This window comes from Equus asinus, chromosome 2 (assembly GCF_041296235.1).
Source record: "Equus asinus isolate D_3611 breed Donkey chromosome 2, EquAss-T2T_v2, whole genome shotgun sequence".
In the NCBI taxonomy this organism is placed as follows: domain Eukaryota; kingdom Metazoa; phylum Chordata; class Mammalia; order Perissodactyla; family Equidae; genus Equus; species Equus asinus.
Window position 1 is genome coordinate 146,550,918 of NC_091791.1, and position 16,128 is coordinate 146,567,045.

At 39.8% G+C, this 16,128-nt stretch overlaps 1 long non-coding RNA gene across 1 annotated transcript in view; it reads left to right on the top strand.

Annotated features, from left to right (window-relative positions):
• LOC139042585 (uncharacterized) overlaps positions 1–9,750 on the top strand; it is a 41,221-nt gene extending 31,471 nt beyond the window's left edge. The window contains exon 3 of the long non-coding RNA XR_011499488.1: positions 9,558–9,750. This is a non-coding gene — a long non-coding RNA (uncharacterized lncRNA). The remainder of the gene's footprint in view (positions 1–9,557) is intronic.
• The last annotated feature ends 6,378 nt before the right edge of the window (positions 9,751–16,128 follow it).

Sequence of the window (16,128 nt, forward strand, 5' to 3'; positions counted from 1 at the left end):
GACAATGCTGAGAGCCATCTTCCAAGGGTTTAATAGATGTGAGTCATGAGAGAATTGGGGTAATGGGAGTACATGGAAGTTTCCTCTGATTATTCATATAAGGAAAGAGTAAGTAAGTTGACTTGCAGAGTAAAAAGGGGCAGCAGGTGTGAACTAGCAATCTAGGGGAGGGGGTAATGTGATGGACTAGCCAGGCAGCATGGAGGGCCATAGGATGTCCATGATCTCCAATTTAAATTGAGTCCAGTTGGCACGGTTGTATGTTTTCCTCAATGCTTTTAAGTGTGAAGTAGGTAGAGCTGGTTTTAATTAGAGTCAGGATTTTGCCAGGCAAGTACTATGACAGGAGAGAGGGGAAGGAAATTGGGAGTGTATGCAAGGACCATGAATAGAAGTTGGGTAAGGAGGAAAGTAAGGACACAGTGGGCATGAGAGGTGATGAAATGTGTCAGGGTTGATGCAATGGATTCTAGGTCCTAGCAGGGTAGAGGAAATTCTTTAAGAAACTCTTGGCATTACAAATCTTTTTTTTAATTTTTTTAGGTGTTTAAGAGTGGGACATTTCCTTGCTATCTTCCCACTTTACCTTCTTTATTCCCACTTTTTTTCTGCTCCTTTCCATGTTTAAATAGTAAGTTCATGAGGTGTTGCTACTTGCTTTGCGGAGAAAGAGAGAGAGAAAGAGAAACAAACATCCCTCCCAGGGCAGATTCTTGTACTTCTGGCAAAGAAGGAGTTAAATGGTGTTATTTGGAAGTTCTTTAACATTATCCAGATTTGGCTTAGAGATAGGATTATGCTTATGTCCTTTATTTCTCTCCTTAATTTACAAAGAACTCTCTTATCTCAGACATTCTGGTGCTTTGTTGGAATTTTCTGAGTAATGCAGCCGATTACAGAGCAATTTTTTGGGAGAGCTGAAATCTGACCCTTAAATTGGGGCAGGATTCCAGCAAAATAGAGGCCTCCTGGCCAGAGCTTCTGCTCAGGTTCCTAACTGTAACACACTTCTCATCAGATTGGCTGCAAGAAATCAGATAACACAGGCCATTCTATCAGTTTGTTGTGCTGGTCTTTCACCTACCTGAAAACTGTCTTAAAATGATTGTTTTCCAAATGCAATGACACAGCAGTCTGTTTTCTAGAGACCTTATGTTCAATAATGCTCCTTGCTCAGAATGTTTACCCTAGTGATTCCGGAGGTGATTTAAGGTAGAATGAGCAATTCTCAAAGGCACAGAAAGGATGGAGAATAATAGAATGCACGAGATTTTGAAATCACGAGAAGTGAAAATGACCCCCTAATATGTCCACCATCTTTGCCTTGCTGGAAGGGGCCTTGAATGGTTGGTCTCCCTGTCCATCTTTCTGCCCCTACACGGGACTGCAATGAAGCTGTTCTAGAAAGAGAGCTTTCTGACCACTTAGAAATCAGGTCTAATGCTCTGTCAATGTCTAAGGAATTTTTATAAGTTGATCTTATATTTATCTTCAAGCAGATTTTACTCTGCCACACTTTAACTCATTCTTCTATTAACTGTTAAGGGATAGTCCCAATTTGGAAAGTAATTCACTGCTTGTTGCTATAATAAACAATGCCTAATTTTTAAGTTATGCTATTACCACAAGAAAAAAATAATTGCAATAATCTATAGCATGAATCTTGACTTCTTGGTTTTTTGAATTTGTGAAAAGCACAGCCTTTTGTGGGTGACTTGAATTCTCCCCGAGTTGAGCCGCCTTGCTTCTCCAGGTGCTGTGGAATGGTGCACATGGAAAGAGAGCTGAAGGTAGAGCCTCAGAGTCCAATCCTGCTGTGACAAGCTGCGTTGTCACAGTTTATATTATTCTTAATTTTTTATACCCCAGTGTCCTCATCTGCAAAATGTGAAGAAGTAGGCCTATGCCCCAGATAAATCAGGTATCAAACGTAAAAAACACTTTGTAGATATTGGAAACATCTGTCTATTTTTAGAGTTTACTCCTAAATGCCCCATGGTAGCTTATTTGCGGTCCTCCTGGGGCCCCTCTCCTTCCCTCTTCTTTTTCTTTGCCCAGCTTCCTCTCTCCTTTCCCTAGTGTCCAGCTGTCCTCCATGGAATGTTGCTGTAGCAGGAATCTCAGGGACCACACAAAAGCTAAAAATATAGCCAAAGAAGAAATTAATACCAGTGAACAGAGACTTCCTGCTAAACGCATTTCTTAGGGGACGCTCTAAGACTGGACAAAAGAGGAGAGGAGAAGAAAAGCAGACTGGAGATGCCAGTGACAAGAGAGTAGGAGAGGGGAGAAGGAAGAGCAAAGGAGGCAGAGAGAATCCACTAGAAAGGGAGGAGCGCAGAACCTCACCCCCAAACCTCAGAACCCAGCTGGAAAAGGAGGGGAGAAGGACAGCATAATGTCAACAACACGTGAAAGTACATAAGTGGGAGTTTGTACAGAAAAGGGTAAAGTAAGCACAAGAGAATAAAATTCTTTTTAGGGAGGGGAGCATCAGGTAGTATTGCAGGTAGGCACTGTGATAAACTGAAGTTAAGATACGGTGTGAACTGCTGAGAATAGTTTAATAAGAGTAGGTGATTCCTATAGCCAGGGACTGTGAGGAAAGTGTAAATCGCTGTTAGATTTGCATTGCAGGTAAAATTATCCTGTGGCCAATAGAATATAGAAGAGATTTGCTTAAAATTTGGTTGGGACTCCCACTCTTACACTCTATCCACATGATAAAGACAACGTGGGAAATGAACGCGGAGCAACACACATTCCCATCTGCCTGCTTCCCACCCCCAAGAAAGCAAGCGGCACTCTGCAATAACTTGGAAGTAGGAAGACAGGTTTTCAGTGGACACCAGGTGTGGGAATTGAAGACTGAAGGAATTGGAGGTAGAATCACCGCTAAGGCATGGGCTGGGGCTCACAGAGCGAGTAGAGTAGCCTAGATGGAACAGCAATCCTGTTAGAGACTAGACTCTTCCTAGTGGAATTTCTTGAGCAGGAAACTGCTAATACATAATCTACCTTGTAATTAAAGGGAGCTCCACAAGCCCATTTGCAGACTTGGGCTTCTGTGGAAACATCACCACCCCGTCCTCAGTCTCTTCTGCCATGTACATCAGATGTCTTTCTCTGACCCTGGATGAAGACGTTAGCAGACCATATTATGTCCCAGTCTCCCACCTGCACAAGACTATTTAGGAAACTAACGTTAAGGGTAGCAACCAGAGTAATTAGCTAAGGTTGGGAGAATTATATTCCGTATCTTCAAACTCCCCGGGGAACAAAACCAGAGAGGTAAACTGTTTCTGTTTCACATTCCAAAAGTATCTCAGGACTCACCCAATTCTTTTTTCTTGATTGTTACTTCTCTTTCTGATAGCATCCATCTCATCTTAGGCAGGTCTAACCTTTGTTACCCTACTGTGAGCACAAGGATGTGTTTCTCACATGATGTTTTGAGATTCACCAAGTTAATTTCACTCCTGCTATGGCTACTCTGAAATCAGCCCTTTATGCAAAATTGAATGCAGGTGCCTTATCTAAAGGTTGAGCAAGGTGTCAGTGAAAAGAGAAGCCCTCTTTTGTTGGCTGGAGAGACTGGACTTTCTTTGTCATGCAATTCAGGTAAATACCCCTGCTGCCAGGCCTCTAGGCAGCTTTCATGGCCATACGTTCTCTGCTTATACTCTGTGGCCAAGAGAAAGAGAAAACAAAAAAATTCTAGGTGACCCCATTGGCCTCAAAACTAGGACTTGGTGACTTCTGTGGTCTGCCCTCACTTTCAGGTTCGGAATCCTAAGGCTGTGGCTTCTACCCTCATATCCATTCAAACAAGTTAAGCAACATTCATGGCTCCATTTTTCTAGGTCGTTGTGTAAGGGAAAGCACAGAGGAAGAACTAAAACCTTTTGCCTTGAGGGCAAAACACTTCTGCTTCCACTTCGAATAGAGGCAGTGAGACCGAGCAGAAAAATTTTCCATAGTTACCTGCCAAGTGTTAGTTATAACAGAGGAAGGCAGGGACAGATCCTTTGTATAAATCAGGAATGTTCTGGTTCTTGAGATGGAAAAGCAAACTTAGGAGAGCCAGTCTTGCACTTATAAACTCAAGTTCAGAATATCTAGTCCACAGTGCCTCTCTATGTTGTGGGGCTAAGAAGGGTTTATCTTTTTGTTGGTATGGGAAAATTAAAGAATACCAAATTATGGTTTTTTTGGTTTTATTTTGAGGAAGATTAGCCCTGAGCTAACTACTGCCAATCCTCCTCTTTTTGCTGAGGAAGACTGGCCCTGAGCTAACATCCATGCCCATCTTCCTCTACTTTATACGTGGGATGCCTACCACAGCATGGCTTTTGCCAAGCCGTGCTGTGTCCACACCCAGGATCCGAACCGGTGAACCCCAGGCTGCCAAGAAGCGGAATGTGTGAACTCAACCACTGCACCACTGGGCCAACCCCACCAAATTATGTTTTACATACATATCAGGTACCAAATAATAAGCCTTAAATACATACATTGTAGTTACCTTGATTTTCAAAAGGGGCAATTAGGCTTCATTTTCAGTATCTCCTCTTTCTTTCTTCCTTTCTTCCTTTCTTTTTTTTTTTTTTCTTGCTAAGGAATATTCACCCAGAGCTAACATTTGTGCCAATCTTCCTCTATTTCAGATGTAGGTTGCCACCTCAGCATGGCCACCAACAAGTAGTATAGGTCCATGCCTGGGAACAAAACCTGACCCACTGAAGCAAAGTGCACCAAACTTAACTAGTAGGCCACAGGGCTGGTCCCTCAGTAGCTCCTCTTAGCACAAATATGTTTCTAGCAATACATCCACACTTTATTATTTGATTTTTGTCTTCTTGCTCTTAATTAATAGGTTTATAATTTAACTTTTCCTGTTTCTTTTATTATAAGCCCCTCCAGTCTAAATTTGGAAGAATAAAAGGTACGCAGAAGAAATGCATCATTTTAAAATAACAATAAAGATCATAACTTCCAGTCAACAAAAAGGCCTTTCCTCCTATTCCAAACATTTAGAAATAAAACATATATAACAACAAAAAAAATTAAATACTTAGATAAATTAAAAAGAAAGAGAGGAAAATCCCTAGATGCCAAAACTGAAGCAGAAACTAAAAGCCGTGACATGAGTCAAGTAAGCAGCAAGGCAGCTAACCCAATAGGTGCCTTTGCATAAATCAGAAAATGGACCACCCTCTGAGTGGACTCACTCTCATGGGCGCAGGACTTGGTGAGTGGAGCTCAAGCTTGATTTCACCCCCGGGCACCACCTCACCCAGGTGCTCTTGTGTAGGACATAACCTGCATAACTGTACCCAGTGCCCCTGTTACCAGCCACAAACACAGGTTCTTTACCTCCCACACAAGAGGGGCCAAACAAAAACTGGAACACCAGGCTTATGGCAAGGAAAGAGTTTTTATTGTTGAAAGGCAGCCAGACGAAGAGATGGGAGTTAGTTAGAACTCAGATCCGCCTCCTTGAAGGGAAAAAGGTAGCGGTTTTTATTTGGGATTTTACATAGAGGAGGGGGAGCATGTGCTGGGGTTTTAGGTAGGGAAGGAGGAGCATGTGGCCTTGCCGGTTGGTGCCTTCCCACCAGCCTGCACGTGGCCTCGAAGACTGAATTTCTTTTCCCTTCCCTATCTGGACTTTCCTTGTTAGTTTTCATCTTCAGCTTGTATTTGGCCTTGTCAGGCTGCTTGTAGGGAAGGGGATGGCAAGATAAGGGAGTCCATAGGTAGGCATCCTTGGTTGTCTGTCTCTGTGATGGATGGTGGATTCTGGTGCCAGGAAACCAAGGGGTTGGGGTCTGGGAAGCTTCAACTTCTTGATATTCTCTGGATATCACTTTCCCTGTAACAAACCTCAACAACCCATAATTAGCCAAAACTTCAGTGTGAGCCCAGTCTGAGGTCATCTGGGATTTTAACAATTTGTAACTTCTATTTGCCTTGTGAAGTTCAGGGATACAAAGGTTTAAAAGAACCAATATTTACATATGAATGTAGCTTAGAGAAGCAGGGAAAGGGGATGAGTACTTTTGGTTTTAACCCCACATGTCCTGGGTTTAATGTAGTGGAGCTGATATCAGGGCCAGTATCAGCCCTAACAATGAGAGAAGAAGCTACATCACTCAGGGGTTTTGAAATTGGAAACAGGCCTTTGGGGTTGAAGGACAGAGTTTAAATGCATATATGAGGAAAGAACACTAAATCCTAAGTCCGCAAAAGACAGGGAGCTGATTGTACGCCGTGCTCATAGCAGCACTATTCTCAATGGTCAAAAGGTGAAGCAACCCAAGTGTCCTTCGAGGGATTTATGGGTAAATAAAATGTGACATATACATAGAGTAGAATGTCATTCAGCCTTAAAAAGGAAGGAAATTCTAACACATGCTACAACATGGATGAACTTTGAGGACATTCTGCTAAGTGAAATAAGCCAGTTACAAAAAGACAATACTGTATGATTCCACTTATATGAGGTACTTAAAATAGTCAAATTTGGGGCCGGGCCCCGTGGCCAAGTGGTTAAGTTCGTGCGCTCCACTTCGGCAGCCCAGGGTTTCACTGGTTCAGATCTTGGGCGCAGACATGGCACCGCTCATTAGGCCACGCTGAGGTGGCGTCCCACTTACCACAACTGGAAGGACCCACAACTAACATGTACAACTATGTACCAGGGGGATTGGGGGAGAAAAAGCAGGAAAAAAAATTAAATCTGTTAAAAAAACGTAGTCAAATTTGCAGAGACAGAAAGTATAATAGTAGTTTCCAGGAGTTAGAGGGAGGGAGGAATGGGGAGTTGTTGAACAGAGATGGAATTGCACTTTGAGAAGATAAAAGCTTTGGAGATGGATGTAGCAGCACAGCAATATGAACATACTTAATGCCACTGCACTGTAGACTGAAAAATAGTTAAGGTAGTAACGTTTTATATTATGTGTATTTTACCACAATTTTTTTAAAATAAAAATTACTTATGGGGCTGGCCCCCTGGCTGAGTGGTTAAGTTCGCACACTCTGCTTCGGCGGCTCAGGGTTTCGCTGGTTCAGATCCTGGGTGAGGACATGGCACCGCTCATTAGGCCATGCTGAGGTGGCATCCCACATGCCACAATTAGAAGGATCCACAACTAAAATATACAACTATGGGGGGATTTGGGGAGAAAAAGCAGGAAAAAAAAAAGACTGGCAACAGTTGTTAGCTCAGGTGCCAATCTTAAAAAAAAAGACTGAAAAAAAATATTAAAAAATTAAAAATAATGAAAGTTACTTAAATACATACAAACTTTAAAAACAGATCAAAATATGAAAAAAAGAAAGATAGGAAGCTGAAACAAAATCCATAACACCAGGACCCACAAAGGACTGCCCTTGAAGTAAAGCAGTAAGTACTGTGTGTGGACTTCAGTAAAAGTAGCAAGGAGTTCTGCTGTCATCCTGGGCCGTGAATCCAAAGAAATAAGAAACCCAGACCTGTGCCATTCGTGGATATAAGGTCTGAATTCACACTACCTTCAAGTTTTAGGAACCTTAAGTAGAAAAACACACATAAAAAGTGATCAGGTCGGGGAGGGATGAATAGGCAGAGCAGTATGGCAACACCTTTTCAGATGCAACACCGAAGGCGTGATCCAGGGAAGAAACAGTTGATAAGCTGGGCTTCATTATAGTTAAAATCTTCTGCTGTGAGAAAGGCAATGTCACTATCTTGAGAAATATCTACACGCCAATGTTTATTGCAGCGTTATTCACAATAGCCAAGACGTGGAAACAACCCAAGTGCCCATCAACAGCTGAATGGGTAAAGAAAATGTGGTAATGTTATGGAATATTATTCAGCCATAAAAAAGATGAAATCCTGCCATTCGTGATAACATGGATGGACCTTGAGGACTTTGTGCTAAGTGAAGTAAGTCAGAAAGGGAAAGACAAATACTGTATGCTCTCACTTATATGTGGAATCCGAAAAAGATTTTAAAAAGCCAAACTCATAGAAACAGAGTGGAATGGTGATTACTAGGGGGCTGGGGAAGGGGATAATGGGGAGATATTGATTAAAGAGTACAAACTTCCAGTTAGGAGATGAATAAGTTCTGAAGATGTAATATTCAGCATGGTAAGAATAATTAACAATACTATATTATATACTCGAAAGTTACTAAGAGAATAGTAGATCTTAAATGTTCTCACCACACACACAAAAAAAATGTAATTATGTGAGGTAATGGATGTGTTAACTAACCTTATTGTGGTAATTATTGTGCAATATATACATGTATTGAATCATCACATTGTGGACCTTAAACTTACACAATATTATATGTCAATTATGGCTCAATAAAGCTTGAAAAAAATAAATGCTATGAAGAGCAGCTTTTCAGTTTAAAAAAGAAAAGACAGTGTCAGGAGTATGAGAAAACAAGCCATAGACTGGGAGAAAATATTTGCAAAAGATACATCTGATAAAGGACTGTTATCCAAAATATACAAAGAACACTTTAAACTCAACAATAAGAAAATCAACAATCCAAATAAAAAATGGGCAAAAGCCTTAAACAGTTAACTCACCAAAGAAGAAATACAGATGGCAAGTAACCATATGAAAACATGCTGAACATGATACGTCATTAGAGAATTGCAAATTAAAACAACAATGAGATAGCACTATACACCTATTTGAATGGGAAAAATCCAAAATACTGACACCAAATGCTGATGAGTTTGTGAAGCAACAAGAACTCTTAGTCACTGCTGATGGGAATGCAACATGGTCCAGCCACTTTAGAAGACAGTTGGGCAGTTTCTTACAAAACTAAACATACTCTTGCTATACAGTCCAGCAAACATACTCCTTGGTATCTACCCAAAGGATTTGAAGACATGTCCACACCAAAACCTACATGCAGATGTTTATAGCAGCTTTATTCATAACTCCCAAAACTTGGAAGCAGCCAAGATGTCCTTCAGTAGGTGAATGGATGAGTAAACTGTGATATATCCACACAATGGAATATTATTCAGTGCTAAAAAGAAATGAGCTATCAAGCCATGAGAAGACATTGGGAACCTTAAATGCCTATTACAAAGTGAAAGAAGCCAATCTGAAAAGGCTACATACTGCATGATTCCAACTATATGACATTCTGGAAAAGGCAAAACTGTGGAGACCGTAAAAGGATCAGTGGTACAAGGGGTTAGGGAGAAGAAAGATGAATAGGCAAAGCCCAGAGGATTTTTAGGACGGTGAACTATTCTGTATGATATTACAAAGATAGATACATATTGGTATACATTTGCCAAAAGCTACAGAATGTACAACACCAGGAGTGAACCCTAATGTAAACTATAGTCTTTGGATGATAGTGATGTGGTTCATAGATTGTAAGAAATGTACCTCATGGTGTGGATGTCAATAGTAGAGGAGGTTGCGGGTGTGTGAGGACAGGGGATATATGGGAACTCTCTGTACTTTGCACTGTAAATCTAAATTGCTCTAAAAAAATAAAGTTAATTTTTTTTTTAATTAACAGAGAGAAGAGAGAAAATTCCTGAAAGAGAATGACATCTGAAAGACGATAGACACCTCATCAAAACAGTAGATTTCAGAAGACAATGGATTAATATCCTCAAAGTGCTGAGGAAAAATAATAGTATAGTTATAAAATCTATATGTACCCTTAATTAATAAGGAAGTCAAAATAAAGATTTCTTCAGACATTTGAAGACTAAGGCAATTTCTGTCCAGACCCTCATGAAAGAACTACTAAATTTTCTTATTTGGAAAAAATAGAATAAAAGAAGTTCCCATTGGCCAAATACAGGAGAAAAAGTGAACGTCAAATAGAATAATGACTGTATTAGGTTAAAATAGGTTGACTATATAAAAATTCATGAGTTCATAATATTACAAAATCAAAAAGCAAACAAGAGAAAGCAAGCACACACTATTTACACACATTGGTCACTATTGAAACCTAGGGTACAAGTGCTTATTTTGAAAATTGGCAATTAAAAATAATTAAGAATTTATCCTGTCTTTCCAGAATGAGCTATACAAAAGAACTTCAGTTAATAAATATAAAGCAAAGATAGAATTAGAAAATCTTCCGTTTTCAACCAAATGAAATAGTTGATAGAGACAAGGCTCATCAGTGGATGAAACCACTAGAGAAAAAGTTGCTGTAGAACTTTACAAGGGAGGGATAAGACTGTCAACACATGAACCTACTGATCAATCTTAGCGTCACTCAAAACGCAACAGTGAGACAGGCTGGCTTCCTGATTTGATACAATATGAAGTACAATATATGGCGCCAACTTTGAAATATTTTTTGTCAGAAATATTGAGCCTAACCAAGACTCTCTTCAGCTAGTTTCCTCTCTTCACCTACTTTCCAATGAGAGGAAAAAGGGATAGAGGAATAAGTTAGATGATCCCATGAGGGAGCAGACAAATTCAGAATGTGGGACATTCTACAAGACAACACGTCTAATTTATTCTGTAAGTCAACACCATACAAAAAAAGAAAGAGGACTGTACTAGATCAGTGTTCTCAACCAGAGATGATTTCGTCCTCAGGGGGACATTTAACAGTGTCTGGAGACATTTTTGATTGTCACAATGTGAGAAGTGCTACTGGAATCTAGGAAGGAGAGGCCAAGGATGCTGCGAAACATTCTACAATCACAAGACAACCCCCCACAAGAATTAACTGCTCCAAAATGTTAATAATGCCACTGCTGGAAACTCTGTACTAAAGGAGATTGAAAAGACACAACAATCCAATTTAGTATGTGGGTCTTATTTGGATCCTGATTTAAACAAACCAAAACCATGAAAAGACATTTTTGAGCTAATCAGGGAAATTTGAATATAGACTGGGTGTTAGATGATACTGAAAAATTATTGTTGGGTATGATATTGGTATTGTGTATGGTATGTAAGAAAACGTCTATAATTTTTAGAGATTCATTCCAGAGTATGTAGAAATAAAATGGCATGATGTCTAGGATTTTCTTTAAAATATTTCAGCAAAAAAAAAAATAGATTACGTAAGTATGGCAAAATATTGATAGTTCTAAAATCTTGATGATGGCTGTTGTGACGATGGCCTATATATTTGTGTATATTTGATAAAGTTTTTCGTTTAAACACAAAGGCTATTCCTCACAAAGAAGGGATTTAACCCAGCAGAAAAAAGGAATAGACAAGAAACAATTATTATTATTCATGGAGGAATCCTATTGGACTGTGTGGACCCTCTTCAGACTGGAATGAGCATGGTAAGCAGCTGGTGCCCATACAGATCCTCAGCACGATGAACTGCATGGTGCCCAGACACTGCATCACAATTCAGTGAAGAGAAACAAGGCCTTCATGCTCACCAGAAGATGCTATATTTGAAAAAATGTATATTTTGGTGGGTTCATTCAGTTCAGAAGCTATGGTTATAGGTATTTGCTGAAGAACAAGGTTTTTCTCACTTCACTTTTGTAATAGATGCTTTTGAGAAATTTGACTATTCTAAAAAATTTCAATATCAGGAAAAACCATTGAGCTAACAAGGAAGGAATCTCCTCTTGTGCCTGTTGTTTCTCTGTATTTTCAAAGAGACTGTCATTTTTTGCATGTCCGTTTATTTGATGACTGTGCCTCTCAGAATATTCTACTTGTAATTTTCCTTCGCTTATTATCATGCAAAGTCTAGACACCTCATATGACCTCATTACTGTCGGTGCGGTGATGGGTGTGTTCCTCATGATTGATGGTGGCATTGGTGGAAAGTCAAAGCCACACTTGCACTGCCCAAATAGAATCCTACTGTCTGCTGGAAAGCAAAAGTAGATGTGGAAAAAGTCATTCACTTGTATTGCAGGACACAAGTATGGACCACAGTATGAGTGATTTTCACTGGTATAGTGGGTTGGATGATAGACCCCAAAATGATATATCCAAGTTCTAATCCCTGGTACCTGTAACTGTGATCTTATTTGGCAATAGGGTCGTTGCAGATATAATTAAATTAAAAATAAAGAATCTTGGGGTAAGATCATCCTAGACTTAGGATGGGCCCTAAATCTAATGGCTGTGTCCTTATAAGAGAAAAGAGAAGGAGATTTGAGATAGAAGAGAGACACAGGGAAAAGCCATGCGAAGATGGAAGCAGAGATTGGAGTTATGCAGCTTCAAGTCAAGGAATGCCAAGGATCGCTAGCCGCCACCAGAAGATAGGAGTGAGGCATGGAACAGATTCTTTCTCAGAGCCTCCGGGAGGAACCAACCATGCCAACAACTTGATTTTGGACTCCTAGCCCCAAGAACTGTGAGAGAATAAATTTCTGTTGTGTTAAGCCACCCGGTTTGTGGTAATTTGTTATGGCAGCCCTGGGAAACTAATATAACTTATATGGGGCAGATTTTCCCAGAAATACCCTGATGAATTAAAACAAATGACTCCCAGATTCTCAGATGGCCTCCATTGGTCATTCATTCACTCATTTTCTCATTCATTCATCGTTGAAATGTCTATTTATTATGTACTTGGGTCTAAAACATAACTGGGACTTTTTGGATTCTCTGACACATTCTTATCCAGGGTAAATTTGGTTATTGCTAACTCTGTAGTTGGGGAAAGTTTACTGTAGATATTTTGTACTTCACTTCAAAAGAGTTGTTATCGTCTGGATTCTTCATAAGTTAACTTTGAGTTCTGTCTAACCATCGGCTAACAAATGGCAATAACAAGAAGTAAATGGGATTTTTCTCTTTTCTCAGAATTTCATCCAAGGCCACAAAGTGGAAGACAGAGAGCAATCGATACTCCCATGTTGGGAGGAAAGGTGCTAGATACATCTTTGCAGGATTTATAGAAAGATAGAACTCTCGTCCATGCACAATCTGCATATGAGAAAAGAGGTTGTTTAAAAAGGAATCATTGAAAGGAATTCATAGAAGCAAGGAGTGTTGAGATTTTCTTCTTGGGAACATTCCTTACAACTGTGCCAAGTGTATGTTGCACAACTACAGGGGGCACCATTCACCCCACAGTCACTGGAGATTTATATAGTGCTATAGCAATTTTCCAGCAGATGGCAGTAAAGTATCTTGAGGAGTAAAGGTCCTTTTCCTAATTCACACTGGGTCATATGGGCTAATACAGACGCTGCTCCTTTTCATTTTTCTCCTCTCCATGCTCCCCCAAGCCAAGTATGTCGAGTTCCAAAAGAATCTTCACAGATGTGGGGATTGCCTACAACAGGAGAGACTAACGTCCCATTCCCTGAAGGAATGGTGGCTGAGTTACAGAAACTCTTAGGCCTGCCCCAGGCTACTTACTATCAGGGCAGAGCCTGAGAGTCCTGGGAGAGCCTGATAAGTGTCCCGGGAGTCTTAGGCCTAATGCCTGCTCTTTCTCTAGAGAAGTCTGAATGGGGGAGACTGGCTAGAGCTACCATGACAGCAAGAAAGGGAGACAGAGCTGGTCAAACTGCACTTCCACCACTTGGCATGGTATGAGTACATGAATTCCCTGGGCCAAATGGACACCCTTGCAAGGGGCAGCCAGGCATGAGCTGTCTGAAAGAACTTTGTCTGAGGGAACTGACCACTAAGTGACACCCCCACCACCATCTCCCCCACCACCACCACCACCAAAAAGAAGGGATGTACAGCAAGAAGAGAGAAAAGGTGAGGGGAGATCACCAAAGGTCAGGCAGAGAAAAGATCACCTCTGGCACAGAAAGGTGTGTGGAGGTCCACCACAGGTTTGCCAAAGAACTCATAAAAGTGCCCCAGAAGGGAGAAACCTTTGGTCACCTGCTATTACAGAAGGCATTCCACAGCCAAGAGAAAAGTATGAATAGCACCAGCCTTTACCCATTTACCTGTTACTCATTCCCCCTCCCTACCCTGGAGGAGTCAGAAATTGCAAAAGAGCAGAAGGAGCAAGAAAAGTAAAAAATAAACGATATCTCACCTTCCCTTCCTCAGTGTGGGTTCCCAAGGCACCAGTCAAGCCTAAGAAATTTCTTCTCACTGTATACTCTTTTGGTCTGTCTGAAGAGAACCTAGAGTTTCATGTGGTAGTCTTTTCTCCCCCAGGCAACTTATGTACATTCAGGGAAGCTAAAATTCTACTAACAGCAACAACCCACTCTTCATCACCCCAGCACTAGTTTTTATTCTCTGAAAACTATACAACATTTTTAAAAATCTAAATAAATGAAAAGACATCTCATGTTCATGGATCAGAAGACTTAACATTATTAATAGTAACAATTCTCCTCAAACCGATCTGCATATTCGACACAATCCCTATAAAAATCCAAGCTGGCTTTTTAGCAGAAATTAACAAGCTGATCCTAAATTTTATATAGAAATGTAAGGGATCCAGAATCACCAACACAATATTAAAGAATAACAAAGTTGGAGGACTGACACTCTGATTTCAAAACTTACTGTAAAGTTACAGCAATCAAGACAGTGTTGTACTAGTATAAGAATAGACATACAGACCAATGGAATAGAATCGAAAGACCAGAAATAAACCCTCACATTTATAGTCAGTTGATTTTCTACAGGATACCAGGACAATTCAATGGGGAAAGAATAGTCTCTTCAATAACTGGTGCTGGAACAACTGGATATCCACATGAAAAGAATTAAATTGGACCCCTTCCTCACACCATACACAAAAATTAACTGATCATAGATGCAATTACAAGAGCTAAAATTATAAAACTCTTAGGAGGAAACATAGGGGTAAATCTTCATGACCTCAGATTTGGCAGTGGTTTCTTAAAAATGACACCAAAGAACACATGACAAAACATAATAGACAAATTGGACTTCATCGAGATTAAAAACCTTTGTGCCTCAAAGAATATCATCAACAAAGTGAAAGACAATCCACAAAATGGAGGAAAATGTTTGCAAATCATGTATCTAATAAGGGACTTATATCTAAAATATATTTTATATATATTATATTAATATGTATATATGTTAAATATATCTAAAATATATTTTACAACTCAATACAGAGAACAACCCGATTTTAAAATGGGCAAAAGATATAAATAGACATTTCTCCAGAGAAGACATACAAGTGGTCAATAAACGTGAAAAGATGCTCAACATCATTAGCCATCAGGGAAATGCAAATAAAAACCACAATAAAATACCACTTCACAGCCACTAGGATGAGTATAGTTAAAAAGACAGATGATAGTTACCGATGAGGATGTAGAGAAACTAGAACCCTCATATATTGCTGGTGGGAATATAAAATGGTGCAGACACTTTGGAAAACAGTCTGGCAGTTCTTCAAAAGTTTAAACGTAGAGTTATTATATGACGCAGCAATTCTACTCCTACGTATATACCCAAGAGAAATGAAAGATATTTCCACACAAACACTTGTACACAACTGTTCATGGCAGCATTATACATAATGACCAAAAAGCAGAAACAACCCAAATGTCCATTAACTGATGAATAGATAAATAAAATATGGCATATTTACACATTGGAATATTATTCAATCATAAAAGGTAATGAAGTACTGATTATGCTACAACATGGATGAACCTTGAAAATGTTATGCTACATGAAGGAAGCCAGTCACAAAAGCCCACATACTGTATGATTCCATTTATATGAAATGTCCAATATTGGCAAATCCATAGAGATAAGAAGTAGATTAGTGGTTGCCTGGGACTGGGGGCTTCAAGAGAATGGAGGGTGACTGCTAATGAGTACAGGCTTTTCCAGGGGTGATGAAAATGCTCTAAAACTGACTATGATAATGGTTACACAACTCTGTGAATATACTACTAAGAACCACTCAATTGTCCACTTTAAATAGGTGAATTATATGTTAATTATAGGTCCATAAAGCTGTTATATATATATTTTTAATTATTGGGTCTATCCCCAGAGATTGCATTTTAATTGGATTGGGACATCAGGAGTTTAAAAACTTCTTAGGTGATCCAAATATGCAGCAAAGCTTGAGAGCCACTGAGCTGAGCTATTCGCGGTTAGTTTGCCAGAGAATGGTTTAGGCCTGGGTATGTGCCTCTGGCCAATGAGATGTAGGA